The sequence below is a fragment of the Macrotis lagotis genome, chromosome 1 (assembly GCF_037893015.1).
Source record: "Macrotis lagotis isolate mMagLag1 chromosome 1, bilby.v1.9.chrom.fasta, whole genome shotgun sequence".
NCBI lineage: Eukaryota > Metazoa > Chordata > Mammalia > Peramelemorphia > Peramelidae > Macrotis > Macrotis lagotis.
The window spans coordinates 89,227,203-89,252,471 of NC_133658.1; the positions used below are offsets into that span (position 1 = coordinate 89,227,203).

The window sequence follows — 25,269 nt, forward strand, 5'->3', positions numbered from 1 at the left end:
TTGTTAATAAATGCTCTATCTGTCCATCCATATGGCAATCTATCCATCCATTCAACTATCTATCTTTGTAATTATATTTAATGTATCACTTATCATGTCATTTTATTCAATTTTGGGTCTTCTCTCCTTCCCACCATTTTTATTTTAGTTTATACTTAAACTCTTGAACCTAACATTCAAGACCACCCACAATCTGGCACCCATCTTCTTCTCCAACCCCTTTTCTTACTACTATTTTTCATATTTCATGGTGCAAATATACTGTTCTTTGAGAGAAATATATATTTCTATTGCTGTAATCTGAGGTTGTTTTTCTCTGCTTAAAGTTCCATTGTACTACTTCTTCATGGTAAGGAGGTTAGCCTGAATTCTCAAAAGCTAAGAGAACAAAGCACAAGCTTCTATAGGTTCAGCTAAGTCAAAAAGGCTTCAAGCACAAAACTCAATGAAAACACCTATGTCTACAGTCCAAAATGACATGTAGCTATATTTGGATAGGCACATCACCAGGTTACCCACAGGGTAATGCATTTTTTGGCTATGACATTGCTTAGATACCAAATAGCATGTTAGAGAGGAGTTAATACATGTTTCTAAGGAAGCAATATCCACTTAGAAGAAATGACACATCCTTGATGTACTGATAAAAGATTTCATTAGCTTTTTAAATATAACTTTATAACCATATCAATTTTACCTTACAGTCACATACACCTGTTTTTCCTCCATCTTTATTCCTTAACCTTTCTCCCTCTATCTTTTTAACATGAACTGCTATCAAATCATCATTTTTCATAAAGGGGGAAACTGGTTCTTTGGAAATAAATAATAATTTTATACTTATTACTTATAAGTTAATTTTTCATAGATTTCATTCCATCCTTCAAACCTACTGAGATTTTTTTTATCTATCCCTGATTTCTTCAAGCTATGGTAAATGGAGGAAGTGTAGAATAGTGGTAACAACACTAACTACATATTTAGAGAACTTCAAATCCTCTTTATGATGCTTACTATGTATATGATCTTAGATAAGTCACTCTAGGGTTGCATTTTCCTCATCTGAAAAATGTGAGAGTTGGATGAGATGATCTTTAAGATACCTTCGAGCTCTAAACCTACGATCCTATGCTTTCTCTCTGAACTTAGGGTCAACATAGATTTAACAAATACAATACATTAAATTTTAGGTAAAGGCATTAAAAATGTTGAATAAGACATTACTGCAGAAATCAGGTCAAATTAATATCTAACCTTTTCAATCAATCCTCTTTGATACAGCTATTCACCAAGTAATCAACCCACCTAATTTAAGTGTTATCTAACCTACAAGTCTGAATCCTAACTATAAGGACTTTGAGAAACTTTGCCTAATTAATGGATAATTCTAGAGAGAAATACTCTGTCTAGGATCTTGATCAACCAGAAGTGACTTAGATAAACTAAAAAGGATTTCATGTCTTATATAGGTAAGCTATTGTTATCTTTGACATTACACCTGTAGGAAAAAGTTACCCTCCAACAGGAGACACAAGAGCATTTAAAGATGCTAATAGGAGAATTGAAGGTGATTGGAGTTCTAGTCCTGATTTTGCCAGCTTTGGGAAAATCACTTAACCCTTTTGAGTATAAATTCAAAATTCATGAAAATCATGTCTAACTCTAAAATCATTTAAGTCTATGCCCATCTAAGGCTACAACTCTCTGTGCTAACAGCCATGATAGAAAAAAAATATTCATTTTCTCAGTTGCCTGGGGGGGAGGAGAATATATCTCATAACTAGTCTGAAAAAAAGACAGTCATATTTATAAAATTGTGAATAATTGTAAGTTTAGTCGTTTGTCTTTCTGTCTCACCTTCATTAGGTCAAATAGATGGATATTTGGAAATTGCTGTTTAGAGATTTTTATGATTTTTCTTTTTTTGTCACAATAGTCAGTCTGATAAGTGTGAAGTCATTAATATACATTTCTCTAATCAATAGTGATTTAGAGAAATTTTTAAATTTGACTAGAGATAGCTTCAATTTTTCTCACTAGAAAACTGTTCATATTCTTTGACCATTTATCAACTGGGGCATGACTTGTATTCTTGTGAATTTGATCCTGTTCTCTATATATTTGATAAATGAGGCCTTTATCAAGAACACTGGCCATAAATATTGTTTATAGCTTTCTACTTTCTGTCTAATCTTAGTTTTACTCATTTTATTTAGGCAAAATATTTTTAATTTAATGAAATAAAAAGTATCCATTTTGTACTTTGTAATATTCTCTATATCTTGTTTGTTCTTAAATTCTTCCTCTTCTCCATAGAGTAAAACTATTCTTTATTCTTCTAATTTGCTTATATCACCCTTTCTGTCTCAATCATGTACCCATTTTGACCTTACCTTGTATATGATGTGAAATGTCAATCTCTGCCTAGTTTCTGCCATATTATTTTCCAGTTTTGCAAGCAGTTTTTTTTTTATCAAATAGTGAGTTCTTATTCCAGAAGTTGGAAATGTTGAAGTCATCAAAAAGTACATTACTATAGTCATTTACTACTATATCTGGGGTACCTAAATATATTCCACTGATCTACCACTCTATTTCTTAACTCTTACCAAATAATTTTGATAACTGTCAATAATTTTAGGTCTATTATGACTAGGCCACCTTTTAGCATTTCTTGTCATTAATTTCCTTGATAATTCTTGATATTTTATTCCTCCAAGTCAATGTTATGATTTTATTTCTAGGTGTATAAAATGTCTTGGTGGCTTGATTGGTACAGCACTGAATAAAGAAATTAATTTAGATATAATTGTCATTTTTATTATATTAGCTTGGCCTACTCATGAGAAATTGACATTTTTCCAATCATTTAAGTATGACTTTATTTGTGTCAAAAGTATTTTATAAATTGTATTCATATAGTTTCAGGGTTTGTCTGGAAAATAGACTCCCAAATATTTTATATTGTCTACAGCTATTTTAAATGGAATTTCTCTTTTTCTTGTTGCTGAGTTTTATTGGTAATATATAGAAATGTTGATCATTTACATAGGTTTATTTTATATCCTGCAATTCTGCTAAAGTTGTTCATTTTAAAGTAGATTTTTAGGTGATTCTCTAGTATTCTATAAATAAACCATCATAACATTTTCAAAGAGTGATAGTTTTATTTCTGTATTGCATATTTGAGTTTATTTCATTTCTTTTTCTTCTTATTGCTAAAGCAAACATTTCTAGTACAATATTGAATCATAATTGTGATAATGGGAATTCTTGTTTCACCTCTGATCTCATTTTGAAAGCTTCTATATTATCCCCAATTACATAAAATTCTTGCTGATGATTTAAAAAAACCCCCACAAACTCAGGGGTGGCTAGGTGGCAGAATGGATAAAGCACTGGCCCTGGAGTCAGGAGTACCTGGGTTCAAATCTGGTCTCAGACACTTAATAGTTACCTAACTGTGTGGCCTTGGGCAAGCCACTTTAACCCCCTTTGCCTTACAAAAAAAAACCCCCCACAAACTCCATTTATTCCCAAGCTCTCTAGTATTTTTAATAGAAATAAATATCCTATTTTGCCAAAAATTTTTGGAAATAATTTTTTGATTACTGTTAGCTTTGGTAGTGATATGTACAATTATGCTAATAGTTTTCCTAATATTGAACAAGCACTACCTTTCTGGTATAAATCACATCTGGTTATAGTAATTCTTCTCATGATAAATTACTGTCTTTGCTAATGTTTTATTTAAAATTTTTGTATCAATATTTATTAGGGAAATTGGTCTATAATTTTCTTTCTCTGTTTTTGACTCTTTCTGGTTTAGGTATCAACACCATATTTGTGTCATCAAATCAATTTGGCAGGATTCTTTGTTTGCCTATTTTTCCAAATAGCCTATACTGGATTAGAATTAATTGTTTTTTCAATGTTTTGTAGAATTCACCTTTAAATTTATCTGGCTCTGGAGATTTTTTTTTTTTTAGGGAATTCACTAATTCAATTTTTTTCTTAAGTGTGATTATTTAAGTATTTTATTTTCTCTTCTGCTAATCTGGGAAGTTTATTTTTTATATTCATTCATTTATTTTACTTAGATTGTCAGATTTAGACTTATTGGAATACAGCTGAGTGAAGGTGAATTCATTCTTTTCATTTTTGACCCTGGATAATTTGGGTTTCTGCTTTCTATTTTAATCAAGTCAAATCCAAAATTTATCAATTGTATTGTTTTATTTTTCATTAAATTAGCTTTTAGTATTATTTATAAATTGAATACTTTTTAGTTTCAGTTTTCTTAATATCTCCTTTGATCTTCAGAATTTCAAAATTTGGTACTTAATTGGGGAATTTTTAATTTCTTCTTTTTCAGCTTTTTTATTTGCATGCTTAAGTTACTGATTTACTCTTTCCCTATTTTATTCATGTGAGAATTTAGAGAATTGAAATTTCCCCTGACAAGTTTTGACTGTATTTCTTAAATTTTGGAATGTTGTCTCATTATTGATGTTTTCTTTAATGAAATTATTGATTGTTTCTATGATTTGTTGTTTGACTCACTCTTTCTTTAGGATTAGGTTATTTTGTTTACTCTTTATTTTTAGTCTATCTTTCCTTGGTTATTTATTACACATAAATTTTCTTTCATTATGGTATGACAATAATGAATTTAATATTTCTACTTTTCTGCATTTGATTATGAGGTTTTGATACCCTATTATGTGATCTTTTTTTTCCCCACAGGTACTATGTACCTAGAGAATAGATCTATTCCTTTCTATCCTTATTCACTTTTCTCCAGAAATCTATCATGTCTAATTTTTTAAAAATTCCATTCGAAGTTGGGTGGCTAGGTGGCGCAGTAGATAAAGCACCGGCCCTGGAGTCAGGAGTTACCTGGGTTCAAATCCAGTCTCAGACACTTAATAATTACCTAGCCGTGTGGCCTTGGGCAAGCCACTTAATCCTGTTTGCCTTGCAAAAACCTAAAAAAAAAAAAATTAAAAAAATTAAAAATTCCGTTCACCTCTTTAATGTTTTCTTGTTTATTTTGTGTTTAGAATTATCTAGTTCTAATATGGAGAGGTTGACATTTCACAACAGTGTAGCCTTTGTGTTCTATTTCTTCCTGAAATTCACTTATCTTCTGAGAATTTAGATGTTTAACCACTTAATGAATTTATTTTTAGTATTGATGTTACTTCATTGCCTATGGTATCTTTTAGCAAGATGTAGTTTCCTTTGTTTGTTTGTTTGTTTTAGGTTTTTTGCAAGGCAAATGGTGTTAAGTGGCTTGCCCAAGGCCACACGGCTAGGTAATTATTAAGTGTCTGAGACTGGATTTGAATCCAGGTACTCCTGACTCCAGGGCCAGTGCTTTATCCACTAGGCCACCTAGTCGCCCCTAGTTTCCTTTCTTATGTCTTTTAATTAGCTCTATTTTTGCTTTTGTTCTGTCTGAAAGACTGCTACCCATGCTTTTTTTTACATCAGCTGAAATATAATTTTTTCTCCTCCTGCCTTTTACCTTTATTTTGTATCTCTCAGTTTCAAATGTTTCCTGTAATCAACTCTGTGATCCACTTCCATTTTATGTGAGAGATCAGCCCCTTCACATTCACAAAAATGATTACTGACAGTTGAGCAAGAATCAAAGGTTCCCAGTTGTTAACATGTGCTGTGGTTGAGAACCTCTCGATGTCTGGACACCATCTGGGCTGGGCTGCATTCTCCTTTTATCCAAGTGAGACAAACTTTTTTTTTTTTGAAATCCCTCTAAATTATCTTAAGCAGGAAAATTGTTTCACTCCAGGAAAACTTGGTAGAACTCAGGCAACTTCCTGGCTTCTCTCTACCATTTTGGCTCAGCCTCAGATTATAAGGCAAAAACTTTGAAGGCAGAAACTCTCTCTTTTTTTGTATTTGTATTCATCCCCAGTGCTTAGTATAATGTTTGGCACACAGGAGGAGCTTAATAAATATTTGATGTTTGAGTAACTGAATTAGCTTTGGTAGACCAGGAATGAATGACCTTTCTGCAGTCATGGCCTTAGTGAAACCTAACAGATATAAAACTATTGTTTCTATGTCTTGAATTTAGTGTAGAATAAAAACTGCAGAACTGAAGTCACTCTAAGCATGAAATAAGGAGAATGATGAAGTATAAGTGCTATACAACTTCTATATCTCTCAGCTTATTAAGGTATTTGTATGCTTTAAATGAAGCACAACATCAAGGACAAATTGATGTTCACCCCATCACAATACTTTGCCTTCAACTGCCTTCTTTCTGTGCATGACAGTGCTTTCTCCAGGCTTCTTATTTTTAATTATTTATCTTAATTATTTCTTAATTCTATCATCCTAAGTTTACCTTTGAGGCTAGTGAAGTTCTCTATGATCCTAGAAGAGTATAGGGACATAGTTTCTAATGACGTTTTTATTTCATGAGATAACTTTTATTTTACTTTCCTTATAAATGAATAATTTATTTACTCTGGGTTTTCAAGTGTTTGAAATAAATTCCAGTATTTTACTTCAGGATAAAATTAATATAGTCACCATAATGTTTCCACTATTTAAGATTCTGAATTGTCTCACCTTAAAGTTAGTGACTCTTCCTTGGCTCAAGTTCCAAATATTCCATTTTCTCTTCACACTCAAAATCCTTATTCTAATCAATATTATCTTTCATTCTTTGTCTACCACTGACTTCCTATGATTCATATAAAATTTATTGGAAGTATATAATATTATCTGATGTACAGGTCTGTGCTGCCTGTTGCATGTCCTCTCATATGTCAAAGAGCAAGAAGACTAAAAGAGAAAGTCCATTAATTTGGGGATTTCCTAGTATTTTATCCAGCACATGGCTACACTGGCAAGCTTTCAAATTTTTTCTAACAAATTATGTTTCTCCTCCCTATGATTTCCACAAGTAAGGCTAAAGGAAATGTTACTCTGTTTTTGTTATGGGGGAAGTGAGAAGTAACTTTTTTCTAACACTTGTTGCTATATAACATACACAAACATAACCCACATTTTAACTGACAAGTACAATCTCTATCCCCAATGATCCAGCTTTATAGAATATTAGAAAAGTTTTAAATTTCTCATTATTCAAAATTAGCCTCTGACTAGATTAGATTATCCCAAAGCTCTAACATATTTGCCCTTCTTTTAGAGGGAAATTGGATGGGATTGATTTTAGTCTAACTACTCCTAGGCTATGTATAGTACTAGCATTAATAAAGTTATCTAAGAAGGAGGAAGACAGCATCACTATAGATTTAGAATTGTAAAGGAACTTTGAAGTTACCTATTCTAACCCTCTCATTTTAGAGCTGACAAAGCTGAGGGATAGAGAGGTTAAGTAATTTAACCAAGACCACTTGGGTAGTAAATAGCAGAACTAATATTTTAACTTCAGTTCTCAGATTCCTTATTCAGCATTCTTTACAATATCTTGAGAAAAAAAATCTTCAAAAAGAAAATTCAATTAGTGCCTACAGATTATAGGCATCCAATAAATATCTGCTGAGTTGCATTCACATCCCCAAATTCAGATAATTTGTACAAGATGGGAAAAAATCAGCATCTAGACTATATACTGCTTTAAAGATGCTTACTAAGGGGTGGCTAGATGGTGCAGTGGATAGAACACTGGCCAAGGAGTCAGGAGTACCTGAGTTCAGATCCAGCCTCAAACACTTAATAATTACCTGTTTGGCCTTGGGAAAGCCACTTAACCCCATTGCCTTGCAAAAACCTAAAAAAAGATGCCTACTAAGGTAATTCATCTTACCTCCTAACTGTTGCTAATGGAGGAGATGCTTGGGCTACAAGATTCAGGTAAATGAATTTCAGGATACAACAAATGGCCCTTGATCATTGTCTTTATATTCTCAAGATCATACCTTTCAATATGTTTTAATATCCATGATTCTTATTTTTAAGCTCTTTTTAAATTTTATTTTTAAGCTCTTCTACCCTGACATTTTTTGAGTCATTACTCAAGAATACATTTAAAATATTGTGTGCTGAATAATGCTTGAAAAAAATTCAGCCATAACTAGAAACAGTTTCATGAACCAGAGACAGGTGTTCTAGTAGTCTCATCTATATAGGTACAATGTGGAAGATAATCTGTTTGACTGATTCTGTCAGTTCTTAAGAATGGCATGAATTTCCAGAGACTTAGTAATTTTTTCTGTCCTCTGCCCTCTGTCATACATAAGAACACTGCAGAAGGCACTCATGGGAGATCTTATTCCTCACCTGTCCTAAAGACTATGTTTTTGTCATGTGTTCCCATACATAGGAGTACCACATTGCTGGAAATGGTTTGTAAATTGCATGGCACCAAATATCCTTTCTCAATCATCCCTAAAATAGGACAATAAAGCATCAATAACTCACCAAAACCAAAAATAGTTACAGTGGAAAGAACATCAACCCTGAAAATATTACCTACCTCTAACACTTATGATGTGTGACCTGGGTGATTCTCTTGACCTATTCTTCCCACCCCCACCCAGCAACTCTTTCTTCATTTGTAAAATGATGTGGTTGAAATATGTGGTCTTTGAGGTCCCTTCCAACTTTGGATCTTTGTTATTATGATAATTAAACTGGTAGAAATCCATAAGGCTTTCTAAAAATAATCTTAGAAGCAATGTTGTTCATTTCCCTTAGTACTCCTAGGAAGTACTAGGGTCCAAAACCTAGATGGATCCAGACAAGGAACCAGAACTGAATGTGTATACCATTCTAATCTTTATCACATTCTAGTAACAACAAAGAATTTATATAATGTTGTGTGACTTCAGTAGGCTCTGAATATATTTCCCACATTTAGGTAAACTACATAAGTATAATTTGTATTTGTGGTAATATGTCAGTGATAATGTTGTGATTAATCCAATGTTCAGCATTTAGCAATCTTATTTTTCCTCCTGGGAATTAATGGAATTTAGATTGTTTTGGAATTTATATAGATGATGTCAATTTGAATATTACCTAGACACTTTATACAGAACTTCTCTCAAAGTGTCTATGAAACATACAGGTGGGCCTATCTAGGGTTCCTGCTATACAGATACAATCATGCCATCTTCTGTTTAATAATCTTTGGTGAATTTAGGATAAACTTTAAAAAATTCTTTTATCTGACATTTAAGATCTCCCCCCAATCTGGATCCAGTCTCCTACTCTAGCTTCATTTGACATTTCTTCAGAATTTGTTATTATTGTTTATTTATGTCTATCTCTTCATGACCACATTTGAAGTTTTCTTGGCAAAGATACTAGAAGGGTTTGCCATTTCCTTTTCCAGGTCATTTTATAGATGAGTAAATTGAAGCAGAGTTAAGTGATTTGCCCAGTATCACACATGGTAGTAAGTGTCTGAGACCAGATTTGAACTCTGGTCTTCCTGATCTGGTGTTCTATCCACTGCACCATCTATGTACTTCTAATATTTGATCAAACTGGACTACTCTTGCTTGACCTTGTTGTGCCCTCTCTTGTCTCCAATCATTTTTATAGGTCATCCCATCCCCTCTCCCATTGCTAGAATAAACTTTTCCCCATCCCTACCTGTTGGAAATCCTTTGTCCTTCAAGGGAAGGAAGAGATTCACTTGGGTATCCCTTGATCCAAGAAGTGTTTGTTCCAATTCAAAGTGATATCTAGTTTCATATTTTCCTAGAATACTTTGTTTGAATTTCACCTTTTAATTCTGCTTATTTGAAAAGGGGATTTCAAGATTTCCCCTGTAAGACAGTAAGCTCTTGGGAGGGTACCAATCATGGAATTATTGACCTTTGTAAAGTATCAATACTTAGCCAGAGTTTTGCTTATGTTAATTATTTTGTAAATATTTGCTGTAATGAGTTGAATTTGCTCAAGATGACTGAATAAGTTAGTGTACTATTTGATGGCCTAAGAGGAAGAAGGATCCCAAACTCCTATGCATTGAACAAGGGTCCTATCCAGGAAGCCTCGGTCTAAGTGACCTGAATGTGACTCAGGCAGGTAGCTGAACCCACCTCTCTGGGAAGTAAAGCAAATTTGGAGCCATTTTGCTGTGCCTAACAAGTTAATGTTTCTATAACTTCATGTCACAAGTAATTTGTTTCTACATCCTCTGCCATCAGGATCCTGGGAAAAATGTCCACAATCATTTTCTAGGAGAGGATCTGATGACTGACTAAGTGATTTGCTTGCTTTCTAAGGAGCAGAGGAAACCTAAGATATTTCCCATCACAAGACTGTACAGTCAGCATTCATCCCTCTCCCTCCTCAGCCTTCTGGCAGCAAAGAGCAATGACTGATGAACCCATCCTCCAACCCCTGATAGCTGATCTCTAATTCAAGAAGGTAAATCAGCTCTGAAACTCTATGTTGCCAAAGTAAAGACAAATGGAAAATAATGACAGGTTTCCAGAATGCCAACCTTGGCAAGAGAAGGTCGCTCTTTTCTTTAGTCCTCTCTCCATTTTGAATGTGCTTGCTTAGTATCCCCCCCTTTAAGCCTGTCTCCCCACTTCACCATCCACTGAGTCCTCTGGTCATATATAACTAATATAAATGTGGATGGAGAAAAGTATATTTAGGTACTTAGGTGCTTGGTACTCAGGATGGAATAATACACAATAAATAATTTGTGACATCCTTTCATACAGTAAAAGACAAATTATAGGAAGAAAATTGTAAATATGCTTTAATGGAAAGCAGGAGACCAAAGAGAGGCCATTGCTTTAGAAGATGTTCAGACCAAGGGAATCAACAAAGGAACCCCACATTGTCAGAGAACTCAAAGAAGAGCCTAAATTCTATTGAGGTCATGGAGAGGCGTTTAAACATGTTATCCAGGGAGGTGTTCAGAGATATAGCACTGGTTGGTCCACTTCTTCTCTCTGATTTTTCAGCTTGTGCCAAATAATAATGAAAAGAAGCCAAGCAGAGCAGAAAAAAAGGAGTTGGTACTGTAAGATGGGTTGGGGTGGGAGTTGGTGGGTGTGGAAGGTTACCCTTTGATCCTAATAAAAATTAAAATTAGGAATCTCCAAGTAGTAAAATTTTAAGACCAGACTATATTTCTCATGTGATTCTTTCTGGGTCAGAAATGAAAGAAAGAACCTTGAAAACATCTCTGCTCCATATACTGTTGACTGTGATGAATAATTCTAGAGAATCAAAGAACAGAAATTAATTGACCCAAACTGATAACATCTGTTTTCCCACCAACACTGCTTTTATTTTCAAAGATGAAGGAAGGCACTTGGAGTAGAAGACAACCCACACAAGACATAATCTGATGAATAGAAATTCCTTGTAATCCCACTGTTGACACAATAGAGTAGATAAAACAGGATTCCTTTCTCATTTTGAGTCTTCAGATTGTTCAATCAGTCCCAGTTGGAATAGAATTTGATGGAAATTAGAAGGTAAAGTAACTTAATCTGTTTTTTGACAAATGTTTCCCTTGAAATTCAATACAGGCAGTTCTCAACATACAAAAGTTCAATTGTTAGTTTGCTGCTTAGAGTTTGGAGGATATTTTTCCCATAGCAACAGTGTTATATGATTAGGCTCCTGGGCCAGCCCAACAAAGCTTTAACCCATAATTGAATTGAAACAATTTTCTGAAGTACTGTTAGAGGATGGACTTATTGGAAACATGAACAGGCAATAGGATAACTCTTGCAGGTATCACAATCTCATAGATTTGGAGCTGAAGATGGTCTCAGAGGTAATCTAATTTAACCTTCTCCTTTTACAGATGAAGAAATTTAAATGAGGTTAATGACTTACCCAAGTCATAAAGTTAGTAAGAGGTAGACATTGGCTCTGAAACATTGTCCTATGTCTACAAATTCAGATTCTTTCCTTATGCCATATTATAATTTTCTACAGATGACCACATCTTTACGTTTTTAAGAGAAGCAGTGTGGAGTGAAGATAAAAAGCTATCCTTGAAATAAGAAGATGAAAATTCAAGTTTTGCTCTGGCATATGCTAACTCTTTGACCTTGAGGAAAATCTTTAAAACCCTTACTACCTCCAGGCATCTATCCAAAAATTATTAATTCCAGAACAAATGCTGATTTGTGCTATAGAGGATATACTACTTGAAGTCCAAAAAATTTAGAATTTTCAGTTGATGACAAGAGTCTGCAAATGCTCCTAATTGCCAATGACATTGAACTAGGCATAATGAGTACCAGACCACTCTAAAGTTTCATCACTGTCTCTGATAATACAAAAGAGATCTGTCTACCAATCCACACTGGAAATACAAAATGTATGAACATTATGTCTAGTTTCTGATACAGACCTTGTCAGGCAGTCTAACTAATTAGCTTGTTAGTGGCTACCTCTTGGGCCAGATGCTGTAAGCAGAGAATAAACTGAACCTGAAAGAGAACAGTAATAGAAGCCTAGGTTGGATTGTTTTGGTAAAACTGAAAAAATGCTTTTAATGATTACCAATTGCTTGTTGCTTGAAAAAAACTTTTTTTTGACACCAATGTTCTCTTACTGAGGTCACAAGGATTGTAAATCCCAGAATATGAGCATCTCAGAAAAATAAAAATCACAATTAACTACAAAGTGCACCAGAAAGATGAATGAGTATGCTTTGGCATACTCTTAATAAAGAGTAATTTTCATACTCTTGCAGGCATAAAAGCCATTATAAAAGACATGTTTTAGTGGAAAAGGATACTGGACATAATCTTTTAGTTTAAGTGTGAGACATCAATGTACAATTGTTACCCTTGAAACACACACACACACACACACATACACAACCAGGAAGAAATCATGCAGCATGTTGAATATATCTTTTGTAAAGCATTTCTAGGAAAAATATGGGCAAAAAATTACTGGAAAACAAGATATATGGTACTTTAAATCTGCAGTAGTAGATTATCTATATCAAATATATCATAAACTAATGACTCAACAAACTTTTTCAGTAGATTTTTCAAGTATATGTTTGAAATAATTTTAATGGTAAACCATAATCCCACCTCCTTTTGACTCTTAAGTCCCTGACTCCTAAGCCCTAACCCTAAAGCTTGATCTCTAAGCATCATTGAGTCTTGAACTCCTTCTGAGATCTAATTCTCAGCCAATATGCTGAGTCATGACCATGAATGCTAGAATTTCTTGAGCCTTGAGATTCAAAGAGATCTGTAAGTCATAGATCTGGAGCCTATGGTACTAAGCCCTAGAGATTTAAGGTCTCAGCTCTGATTTTAGTGGGAACAGCAAGAGGACTTCAATGGTTTGAGCAGCTTATGTTGGAAATGTGTGGGATGGAAAAAAAAATCTTTCAAGAAGTAGAATTCATAAAGATGTGCCTACATGAAAATCATTCATTTCTTCTTTTCAGAAAATATTACTAATAAAGCTTTAAGGCAATTCTAGCAAGAACTGAGTTGACTTTGAGGTTCCAATGCCAGGAATCAAACAAAAATTAATGGCTTAGCTGGGGACTGTGGAAAGATGAGAATTCTTCCCCAAAACTTCCTGTTATGTTTTCAGGGTCAGAGATAGCAGGAAGGGGCAGACTGATATGCTATTTGGTATACAAGGACAATCTCATACATCAAATAAAAAAACAAACAAAAGATCAGAACAATGAACTACAATAACCTTGAAGAGATTTCACAAATCTGAAAATATCTGAATGAAAAAATAAAAATAAAAATAATTGGTGAAAATGTATCACAACCTTGGTCCTCTCTTGTAGTACATAAGTAGATAGATAAAGGGATGAAATCTGCAGTATTTTCCTATAGGGGTAAGAAGGGATCAGATTTGTGATTTATTCCATTAGGGAACTCCTTTCCAATTAGGAACTTCCTCTATCACTGGAAGTCACCATCTGTTCTTCAACTTCTTCTGGTCAATTTTCAGCCCACTCAATGCCATCTTGATTTCTCTCCAACTTCTACTCCTGATTTTGAATGCTGTGACTTTGAGCCATGATTGATTAGTATTAATTTTGTCTTGAACAGTCTCAGGCTCAAATCACTTCTGACCATGTCTAGGTCATACCACCATGGATGTACTTCCTCCCTCAACTACTTTCCAACTTTATCTTTGAAAATAATAATTATCTCAATAGGCATTCCTAAAAAGGAGATGTCATTCTTTTGCTCTATGACTCCAATTACCATTCTAATCTACCTGCCAAGTTATTCCTCTTTGAGTACTATTGCCCTTTATATCTTTTCTTTCTTTTTTAGAATGTAAGTTATTTGAGGGCACACACTGTTTTGCTTGTTTGTATTTCTGTTTCTATAGTTTAGCAAAGAAGTTGGCACATACTAAGTACTTAAAATATTTTCTCATTTATTCATTCATTAATTCATTTAATCATTCATTCATTCTTCAGCACCTTCTCTTGTTTATAGTTATAGAAATTTTTCTGAAAGTACTAAGGGATAAAGTGACTTTTCCAGAGTAGCCTAGCTAATGTATATTAGAGGGGAGATTGGATCCACATCTTCTTAACTTTGTATTCACTACACCATGATGCCTCTATTGTTCTTTGATCATACTTAAGCAAAATATTGATCAATGCAGACTATTTCTAGAATTGAAAATTCTTGCATATCTATCAATCAAGAATTAAAAAAAATGCACCTAGTAAAGTCCAGGTACCATACTAGATCTCAGGGATTAAAAAGACTGAAATATGCCTAAGTATTTAACTTCTCCCTCTCTCTCCCCCCTCTTCTCTTAAAAATCTTATTACAACTTTGAACTTTACTAGTCTAAAACTGCATTGAATTTTTGTGATAGCCCAGTATATTACATGCACATATAAGGTACCACCATACACACATATAAATGAATGTACATATACATAGCCATATATATATTCATATCATATTGACATTTTATATGTATACATACATATATATGTATATAATTTCATAGGCTGTCATGATAACACTAGATTGAAAAAAGATACACCAAACTTCTCTTTTTTGCAAGGGAGACTTTAGTACAAAAAAGAAAAAAATTAAAAACAGTTTCCATTGCACTATGTATGGTAGGAAGGTTTCTTTCCAACTAGAGAACATTTCATTTCAAGGCGTACCACCTGGAGCCTTAATCTGCCAAGCTGAAAACACATCCCCCAATTTTAATGTGGCATCCAGCCAGTATAGGACATTGGACACTATATTTTGCAGCTCTGCCAGCAGGCAAAGCTTCTACAAGCAACATTGGGGGAAAATAAATTCTATTATCCTTTGAATTGGTTTCCCCTCATTTTTTTTAAAAGCCCACGTTGACATTCTTGGCATCACATAGATTTACTGCAAGGGAAAAACAGAACCAGAGTCCAATCCTCTATTACTCCTATCTTTCTTATGCATCTGGACTCCTCTAAACTTTTAGACTTGGAGAAAGTTGGTCCATGTGTCCATATGTACTCATGTACTGCTAAGATATAAATGAAAAGGACCAGTTAGAGATAAGTTGGTTTAACAGAACATTATTTAAAATTAAATATTTGGAAGAAGTGCTGAGAATGGAAGTATTTTATATAAAAAGGTACATTGCTCTGAGGAGTTTCATGGGAGGCAGGATGAAAGAAGGAAGGTGCACCTTCTATGGAATCCACAGACCCATGTTCAAATCCTATCCCTCACACTTATTACTTAAACTAATGTGAATAAAACACTCAATTTTCTTCTCTGAAAAGGAAAAGGAACTGAATGATTTCCAAGGACTCCTCTGGGTTACTTCAGAGAGAATTTAGTCACTCTGAAAAATAGCTGCTCTGAAAAATGAGGAGGGGGTCATATATCTTTGGGGGTTCTGAATAGTGAGGTTTGCTGCCTTCTTAGTTTGAGACTTCAATGCCTAAAGTCACCAAAGTGATTACATACTAAATTACGCAAAAGGAACTAGTGTGAATCGTCCCTTAATAGACTGACCTGGGGGTCCCTGTTAGATTTAATCACTGTGTCAATTCCCAGAGCAGATGGAATGCTATGAACTATGGTCCTGATTCTGATAATAAGCTATTCTTTATCATGATCACTCGGTTAAGCCAATATTTTCTTGAGAGGGAGATTAATGGCTGCTGAGTAAATACAATAAAATAGCTGAAAGACAATATTAAATGCTTTTCATATCTACAATGAACTTTGATTACACCATAGGGCTCTAATTCAGTGATAAGGAATCGACCACAAATAAACAGAGACTACTGGGAAAGGTGATTAATATAACTGAGCTTGGTGGTTGGATTTGGTAACCATGTCTTTCTCTCCCTCTTTCTTTTCCTAAGATTTCTACCTCCCTGGATCTTGCAAGAATGAAAAGATAGGGGAGATAATATAGCTTTTCTGTTCTGTTCTGTTCTGTTCTGTTCTGTTCTGTTCTGTTCTGTTCTGTTCTGTTCTGTTCTGTAAAGGAGAAAAGGCGACAAACTGTAGCCAGAACCCAAATGAAAGCTTTTTCTGGAATTTCAATGTTATTGCTACTTTGTCAAATACTGAAAGAATTTTATGCCATCCCATAGAGATTTTGAGTAACTTCTTTCTTCCAAAAGGACACATAGGCTAGCTGAACTTGGAATTTGTCCACACTGCTGACTTTCAGCCATGTAGGCTCCAGACCTTTTGACCTTCCCAGGGTTTCTGAATCTGCCCAGTCCTTTTTATAGTTGGATTCCTTGGCAGCTTGAGTTAGACCGTACTTCCCACTGATTTCTTAGAGCCTCCTTCTGCTCCTTTTCTTCCTTCAGACAGATAGTCATAACTGGCAATCCCATTACCCAAAGAAACCACAAAATGGATCATGGAGTAAACAGCAAGAAAGATATATTTATATAAAATTTTAGAAGGAAATTCAATTAGGGAGGAATACTTGGAAAAGACACTGGACATTGGGGCACAAAGCCTCATATGTTAGACTCAAGGATAATGGGAAGTCATTGTTGAAAAGGCAACAAGTAAGATACATACTCATGGGGTACAGACAAGCTTCTTGGGAAAGATGCCCATATGAGAATGATAATCGTAAGAATAATAAAAAGAAAAGGAGTAGAAGAATGAAAACATTAGTGACAACACATTTATACAGAGCTTTAAATGTATGCAAAGTAACATATATTATCAGAACACATTATCATATTATACTTGTGTCATGGTATGTCGTATCACACTATATCAACCACTTGCCTCTCTTACTAATGAAGAGCTGAGCTTGAATAGGCTAGTCACTGAGTAGTAAATCTTAGTGGCAGGATCTGAATTTAGATCTTCCTGATTTTAGCTGATATACCATGTTTCTATCTTATACCTTTGTATTTTAATCAATTATTCATTATTCAATAAATGATTTTGTTTCTATCTATCAAAAGGCTACAAGTGTAATAATTACCTAGATGTGTGGCCTTGGGCAAGCCACTTAACCCCATTTGCCTTGCAAAAACCTAAAAAAAAAATTAAAAAAAATAAGGCTACAAGTGCTTCAGGTGATACTTAAATTTGTGTACCTGAAATGATGAAAACAAAAAAAGCCACAAATACTAGAAATTCATTACTCTCCATCAGCATAGCTTTCCTCACATAAGTTCCCATTATATTCCATTCTGCCAGTTCACAATAATTTAGTAAATGCCTACCATGTACATAGTATTGTGGTCACAAAGATAAAACAAAACATTATGCAGCTCAATGAACTCATATTCTTTTGGAAGAAAACATATATATATATTTATGTAATAATATTCATAGCTAATATATAACATTTAATTATATTAATAGCTAACATTATTATTAATACTATATATTAGTCACTGCGCTAAGTACTTCTTAAATATTAACTAATTTGATACTCATAACAACACTGCTAGTTAGGTGCTGTGATTATCCTCTTTTTACAGTTGAGGAAACTGAGGCAAACAAAAGTTAAGTGACTTTCCCAGGACCAGATAACTAGCAATTTGTGTGATCCAGATTTGAACTCATCTTCCTGACTTCAAGCCCAGCTCTCTATCCACTTTACCACCTAGTTGTCCAGGGAAAGAAAGGGGGAAAGGGGGAGGTAGGTCACGCCCATATACACATATATGCTACAAGTAATTGGAGGGAAGTCTTGACATCAAAGAAGGTCATGACCAATTTGGTTGGAATGTAGAAAACATAAAAGAGAGGAACAAACAATAGAACTGAAAAAAGTGAGTTGAAACTAGACTATGAAGAGTTTAAGATGATAGAAGGGTTTTTTCTCAGTTTTAGAAGTAACAGGAATCCAATGGAATTCCTTGAGTAGGAAAAGGAAGTGACACAGCCACTGTGTCTCAGGAATACCAATTTGAGAGCTATGAGGAAGATGGGTTGTAAAAGGCTTAGCCTAGAGTCAGGAAAATCGGTAGGGAAGCTATTGAAACAGTCCAGGAAAGAAGTGATGAGAGTGGAAACTATGGAGGCTATGACATGAATGGAGAGAGATGGATGGATATGAGAAATGTTGTAGACTGAGGTTCAGTGAATCTAAATGATAAGTTAAAGAGAACTACAAAACTAATATGGGAGTCTAGATGTTTTCCATGAAAATCCAGGGTTCTTTTCATGACATCACACTGCCTCTGCAAAGGCAATTGAATAATCCAAAAATGGTGGTGGGAGGGGGAGGAGGAAGATCTATAGAGTTTTATAATATTATGAGTTTGCATAAAATTTACTATGCACATAAGAAACGGAGGAAAAAGCATATTTTTCTGAATAATTCATATGAGCATGTGCATTTCTATTAAAATGAAACTTTTGCAGAAACAAATAGTACCCACCTCCAAAGTGGTTTATCCACTCAACTATTTTCCTTTATAGAACCAAATTTTAAAATGACAAATAATAGCTTATGGACATGTGAGATCCAGAAAGAAAATCAAGTAGAATGATAAAACAGGAGCTCTGGCAACTTCAGAAATTACAATCCTTCCTGGTAGGCTACAAATGTTTCTTCCTGGTGCTTTAGCGAGAATGGATGCATTTCTGAGAGTTCATAGATTTCATGCTGCTCACAGCTAACATCTGCTATCATCCAGGTGAGTCAGCAACAAGCAGGCAGATAAATGAGCACGAAGTACAAGGAGTGCTTGAACAACCTAAGGTAAGAGCATTAAGAATACAGCCCATAAAAATCAACATAAATGACAATATTGTAGATGAACAAAGGGCCAGATCAGCAGACTTGTGATTTCTCTAACAGAATATGGGGAAAAGAAAAAAAAATGAAGAGAATCAAGTCATGCATTTCCTGAGATCTCACAAAACTTCAAATACTTGCCTAGTAATATCTTTTTTTTTTTTTTTGGTTTTTGCAAGGCAATGGGGTTAAGTGACTTAGTGATTTGCCCAAGGTTACACAGCTTGGTAATTATTAAGTGTCTGAGATCAAATTTGAACTCAGGTCCCCTTGACTGCAGGGGACTAGCCACTGTGCAGCCTAACTGCCCTCCTTTATTATCTTTCTTAATTCTCTCTCTCTCTCTCTCTCTCTCTCTCTCTCTCTCTCTCTCTCTCTCTCTCTCTCTCTCTCTCCTTCCTTCCTTTATCCTTTCCTCTTTCCTTCTTTCTTTCTTTCCTCCTTCCTTCCTTTCTTTCATCCTCCTTTTCATCATTCCTTTCTTTTCCTTTTGAGACATTTAAGTTGAAGGGGAATGAATATAAAGGAAGACTAGAAGGTGGATTGGTGGTAGACCAAGAAAATATACAGTATATTGTGTTGTTTATTATGCTCAAAATAATCTAAATTGGGAAGAGATTTTAGACAAGGACATTGGTAACTTTTAATAACCCTAGAAAATTTCACTGACAATTTTACCAAATGTTAGCAAAGATTTCTTTAATAGATGATGAAAGATGTGGGTGAAGCCTCTGCTCTCAGACTTCCAATAAAAGAGAAATTTTGAAGGCAACTCAACCTACTTTGGGATATCTATAATTGATATACTTGTATTGTTTTTTGTTTATTTTTATTTTCCCTGAAATCTAGATGAAAATTTCTTCTTTTCAGTTACTGCCTTGGGTCTAGTTGTGCCCTCAGGAGTCACACAGAACAAATCTAATCCTTTTTCCATATGACATCATTTCAAACAGTTAAACAGAGATATAATATTTATCCCTGACTCTTCTTTTAGTCAAGGTGACCCATCCTTAGTTCCTTTGACCATTCATCTCATATCTTGGACTTGAGCACCTTTCATTACAATTTTGGTGGGGCTACTCTGCACATTCACCAGTTTATCAGTCTCATTCCTAAAATGTGCTACCCCAAATGAATGCAAGATTGTGAATGATCTGACCTGAGCAGAGTCTAAAGGGATTCTTGCTTCCTTTTTTCTCAAATTATTGAAGACCAAGTTCTCACTAGATCTTTTGGCTACATATCTACATTTGTTCTCATACTGACCTTAGATTCCTAGAAAAGTCCTAGATCTTTTATTCAATACAAATTTTACATTAAAATTCTACCAAAACCTGAAGGACAGAGTCCTTGTAAAGAAAAAGAAATGACTATTTCAAATTATGTGTATAAATATAAGGTCATCCATGATCAAACTCAAGTTTACAGGTTCACGCATACACACACACACACACACACACACACACACACACACACACACAGACACACACACACATTCCAAAAGCAATCTTAAGTTCCTAGAAGTCTTCATCTCTTAGTTCAACCCAAGATCATACTAATTTTTTTGGTTACATGTCCCACCATTGATTCCCTCAGCTGGTAGATGGGTAGTCTCAGATTAAAGTTATGCAGTATTTTAAGTTTTTCAAAGCATATTCTACAAATTTAACTAGGCTTGAGGGAAAGAATCGTCCTGGTAATTCTAAAAACTTAGAAAGAGCTTGAAAAACCATAAAACACTATATAAGCACTTTTTACACATGCCTTACTAATACTCCTATATATTCCTATATAAATATGACTTGTCATTACAAATTGGGAGTTGGTTCAATAAAGGAAGGAGAAACTAATAAAGAAAAAAAACCACTTTTTTAAAAGATTTTATTTATTTTGAGTTTTACAATTTTCCCCCAATCTTACTTCCCCCTCCCCACAGAAGGCAATTTGCCAGTCTTTACATTATTTCCATGGTATACATTGATCCAAATTGAATGTGATGAGAGAGAAATCATATCCTTAAGGAAGAAACATAAAGTTTGAGAGATAGCAAGATCAGACAATAAGATATCAGTTTCTTTTTCTAAATTAAAGGTAATAGTCCTTGGGCTTTGTTCAAACTCCACAGCTCTTTCTCTGGATAGGGATAGTATCCTCCATTGCTGACAGCCCCAGATTGTCCCTGATAGTTTGCACTGATGAAATGAGCAAGTGCATCCAGGTTAATCATCACCCCCCATGTTACTGTTAGGGTGTACAATGTTTTTCTGGTTCTGTTCATCTCACTCAGTATCAGTTCATGCAAATCCCACCAGGCTTCCCTGAGTTCCCAACCTTCCTGTTTTCTAACAGAATAATAGTTTTCCATGACATACATATACTACAGTTTGCTAAGCCATTCCCCAATTGAAGGGCATTTTCTTGATTTCCAATTCTTTGCCACCACATACAGGGCTGCTATGAATATTTTTGTACAAGTAATGTTTTTACGCTTTTTCATCATCCTTTCAAGGTATAGACCCAGCAGTTGTATTGCTGAATCAAAGGGTATGCACATTTTTGTTGCCCTTTGGGTGCAGTTCCAGACTGCTCTCCAGAAAGATTGGATGAGTTCACAGCTCCACCAACAATGTTTTAGTGTCCCAAATTTCCCACAACCCTTCCTACAATGATCATTGTCCTTTCTGGTCATATCGACTAGTCTGAGAGGTGTGAGGTGGTACCTCAGAGATTCTTTAGTTTACATTTCTCTAATAAGTAATGATTTAGAGTAAGTTTTGTGTTTTTTTTTAACTGTGAAAAGATAATCATAATTAACTATGATGATCACTTAGACTTCCAACATCCCTTTGTTTTCATAGCCACTTTCTATTTTTTTATTGTGTACAGCTTAATTTTGAAGTTATGGCAATGACATTGGAATGATTTGTCTTTTCCTTCTTCATCTAACTTGAGATGAGAATACTAAAGCAAATAAGATTAAGTGACTTGTCTAGGGTTACACATCTAAGAAGTGTCTGAACAGATTTGAACTTAGGAAAAAGAATCTTCCGGACTCAGGGTCTGGCACTTACTGTGTCATTGAGATTACCCTATCTTCTGTGATAAAACAAAGGTAAAAAAGGTAAAGGTCTTCATCTCTCTTATTACAGACCATCTGTAATAATCCCCACCAAATGGGTGATGGAGAGCCAACCTAGGGAACTGAGACAATCAGAATATGAATGGCAGTCACTGGATAACACATAATAGCAGAAGAATATCATTAACAAAATGGCAGGAAGGGGTATTGAAAAGAGTGTATTGGGAGCTAGTAGGGGATGCTAGCAACTTTTGTGATGTGCTGGAAAGATATCAAATGCAATATCATAGTACTTGCAATGGAATTACAACTCATGATCTTGGTTTCTTCATTTGTAAAATGAAGGCACAGTGATTTCTTATGTTCTTTCCATCACTAAGTCAATGATTCTCTTGAATTCTTAAGCTTGATGGTGGGTGGAAAAAAAAGAGTGATATTATAGTAGAGGTTAGCCAGGGGCTGAATGGATCTATTATGGTGTCTCAAAAGTAAAGAATTCCTTTTCAATGAAATTGCTGATGGAGATTTGGGGATAGTGGTTAGGCCTCAGTAAGAGTATTTGAAGCTAGTGGTTGAGATAAAGCCTAAATGGAAAAGTAAGAAAGCAATTAGAAAATAGGAATTGACCAAGTTTGCAGCCCCTTAGAATCATAACATGGTAGATAGAAACCTAATGGGAAACTATAGGTAGGGAGACATTGACTTTAATATATGGTAATGGTACTGGGGAGGAGGCTGAATGAAGGCTAAGATAATCAGGAAATTATGCTCTGAAATATTATTTTAAACCTCAGTCAAACTGAAGCACAATACACTCTGTATCTTCAATATCCCTTCCCTCCATTTTTCTTAATGATATTTTTTGTTGTTGTGTGTTACCCAGTGACTATCATTCACATTCTGAAAACATCGAATATGGCTATTTATAGTGTTCACTGGTCCAGAAACAAAGCTAGTTAAGTAAGTCAACCAATGAGGACTAAGATGATGAGCCAAGATAACTGGAATGTTGATGGAAGTAGAGTTCTATCCTCCAGTGGAGAAGTCAGATGGGCTTCCCAGAGGTTCATGGGTGTACCTCAGTGGGCAGTTTGCTTCTATTAGAGGGTAAAGGGTAACTCTCAAGGGAAGACAGGAAGAATGCTCAAAGGGACATCAGGTAGAACAAGTCTCCCAAGAAGGAACAGTGTATTAAAATTATAAATTCAATGGAAAATCATAAATTAACTATCTCCCATAATTCACCGGGTGTGTGGTCTATTATCACTTGACCATTAATTTAGTCTTTTTCAATTTAAACAAGGAAAAGTTTCTCTCAAAGGCAATCAGAGATTAAGCATTTTATAATGTTTGCCTCCTTTTTTCCTTCCTTTCTTCCTTCTTTTCTCTCTGCCTCTCCCCTGTCTGTCTCTGTTTCTGTCCGTCTTTGTCTGTTTGTCTATCTGTCTTTCTGTCTGTTCATCTTTCTCTATCTTTTCTCTTCTTGGGGAGTGAGTAGGATACCTTTTCTAAGAAGTTAGAAGGAAGAAGCATTGGGAAAGAAGCGCCATTTTCCATCTATGATAATGTAATCTTATTTACTGACACTCTTTAGGTAAAAAAGCAATTGAGGATCATTACAAGCAAAGATCATTCCCAGACTAACACAAAGAGCCTAACTCAAACAATGATCAAAGAATTTTGCAATCTTTAAATCCAGTTTTGATCCTATGTAAGTTTAACTCACTGAACCTACAGTCAGAAATAGAGTGCATAGAATTTTAAGAGTTACAAGAAACTGTCATAGCATTATGGTCTACTATAGAAAAGGTGCACTAACAGAAGCAGGATACCCATGAGTTCAAATCCTTCCAAAGACACTTAAACTAGCTATATAACTTTAAGCAAAGCCTTTAACTTCTCTTACTTACAGTTTCTTCATTTAAAAAATGGAGTTAATGCTACAGTGCCTGGTAGATCCACCTCCTAGAGTGGAATTAATGTATTTAAAGTACTTCCCATATCTTAAAATACTGTTAACAACAGAAAACAACTATTAGTCTAATTCCTTCATTTTTAAGGATTAGTAAACCAGTATCCAGAGAGAATAATTGACATATAACCAGAGTCATCAAGCAAGCTAAACTGGAAAAAGTCAAAACTAAAATATGGTCTCTTGCCTAAGTTTATATTATGACACCAGAGTTCTTCTTAACCATGTGATTTTGGGCAAGTCACCTTTAACACTGAGTTTCCTTTTCTTCCTCTATAAAGAGGGGACAATGATAACTCACAGGGAAAATGAGTAATTATCATTATTGTTGTTAGTTCCTTCTAGCATTGTTCTTTCTGGAATATTATTGATGCTTTCTAGCCTCCCCAAAACATGCCATATTTATTCCCTTCTCCTTTACTTATCTTTTATGACCAAATTCCAGTAAGCAGTTCTTGCTATCCACAATCATTGAAATACTGAATGTTTACAACAAAATTTAACAACTCTAGGTTATTTTTCAAAAGTGTTTATCTGTAAATGGGCTGTCTCCATAACTAGATTTTAAACCCCTGAGAAGCAGTGATTTAAGGTAGTGAGGGCTTCACAGAATAAGTAGTTACTGGAGTTATGTCTACCTGTCTTCCTAACAGTGTTTGGATCCATGACAATATTCCCTGACTGAACAAGGAAGAGCAGTATTAAGTAGACCACCATCATAAAGAAGATTGTTTTGGCCAGAGAAATCACAGGAGACAAACAAAATGTTTACATTTTCCTTCATGGCTCCTTTTTCTTGCCAATTCTGTGTTGTATTCCCTGGCTTAGACTATCTCTAAGAAATCTTGGAAATTCTGCTCAACCTTTGGTTTTGCTGTTCCTATTGATCTGCCTTTTTATACCAAGAAGTTTTTTTTACCCAAAGTACTGTTAATTGCCTACAATTAACTAAGCACATTGATTATTCTCATCCCCAAGATACATGTTGACTAAAGGGTTGAGTGGTTGATAAATGGGCTAGAATTAT

At 34.7% G+C, this 25,269-nt stretch overlaps 1 protein-coding gene across 9 annotated transcripts in view; it reads right to left on the bottom strand.

The window, feature by feature from the left end:
• Positions 1 to 25,269, bottom strand: part of SLC8A1 (solute carrier family 8 member A1) — a 454,080-nt gene that overhangs the window by 219,942 nt on the left and 208,869 nt on the right. The gene's annotated exons all lie outside the window — the stretch shown is intronic.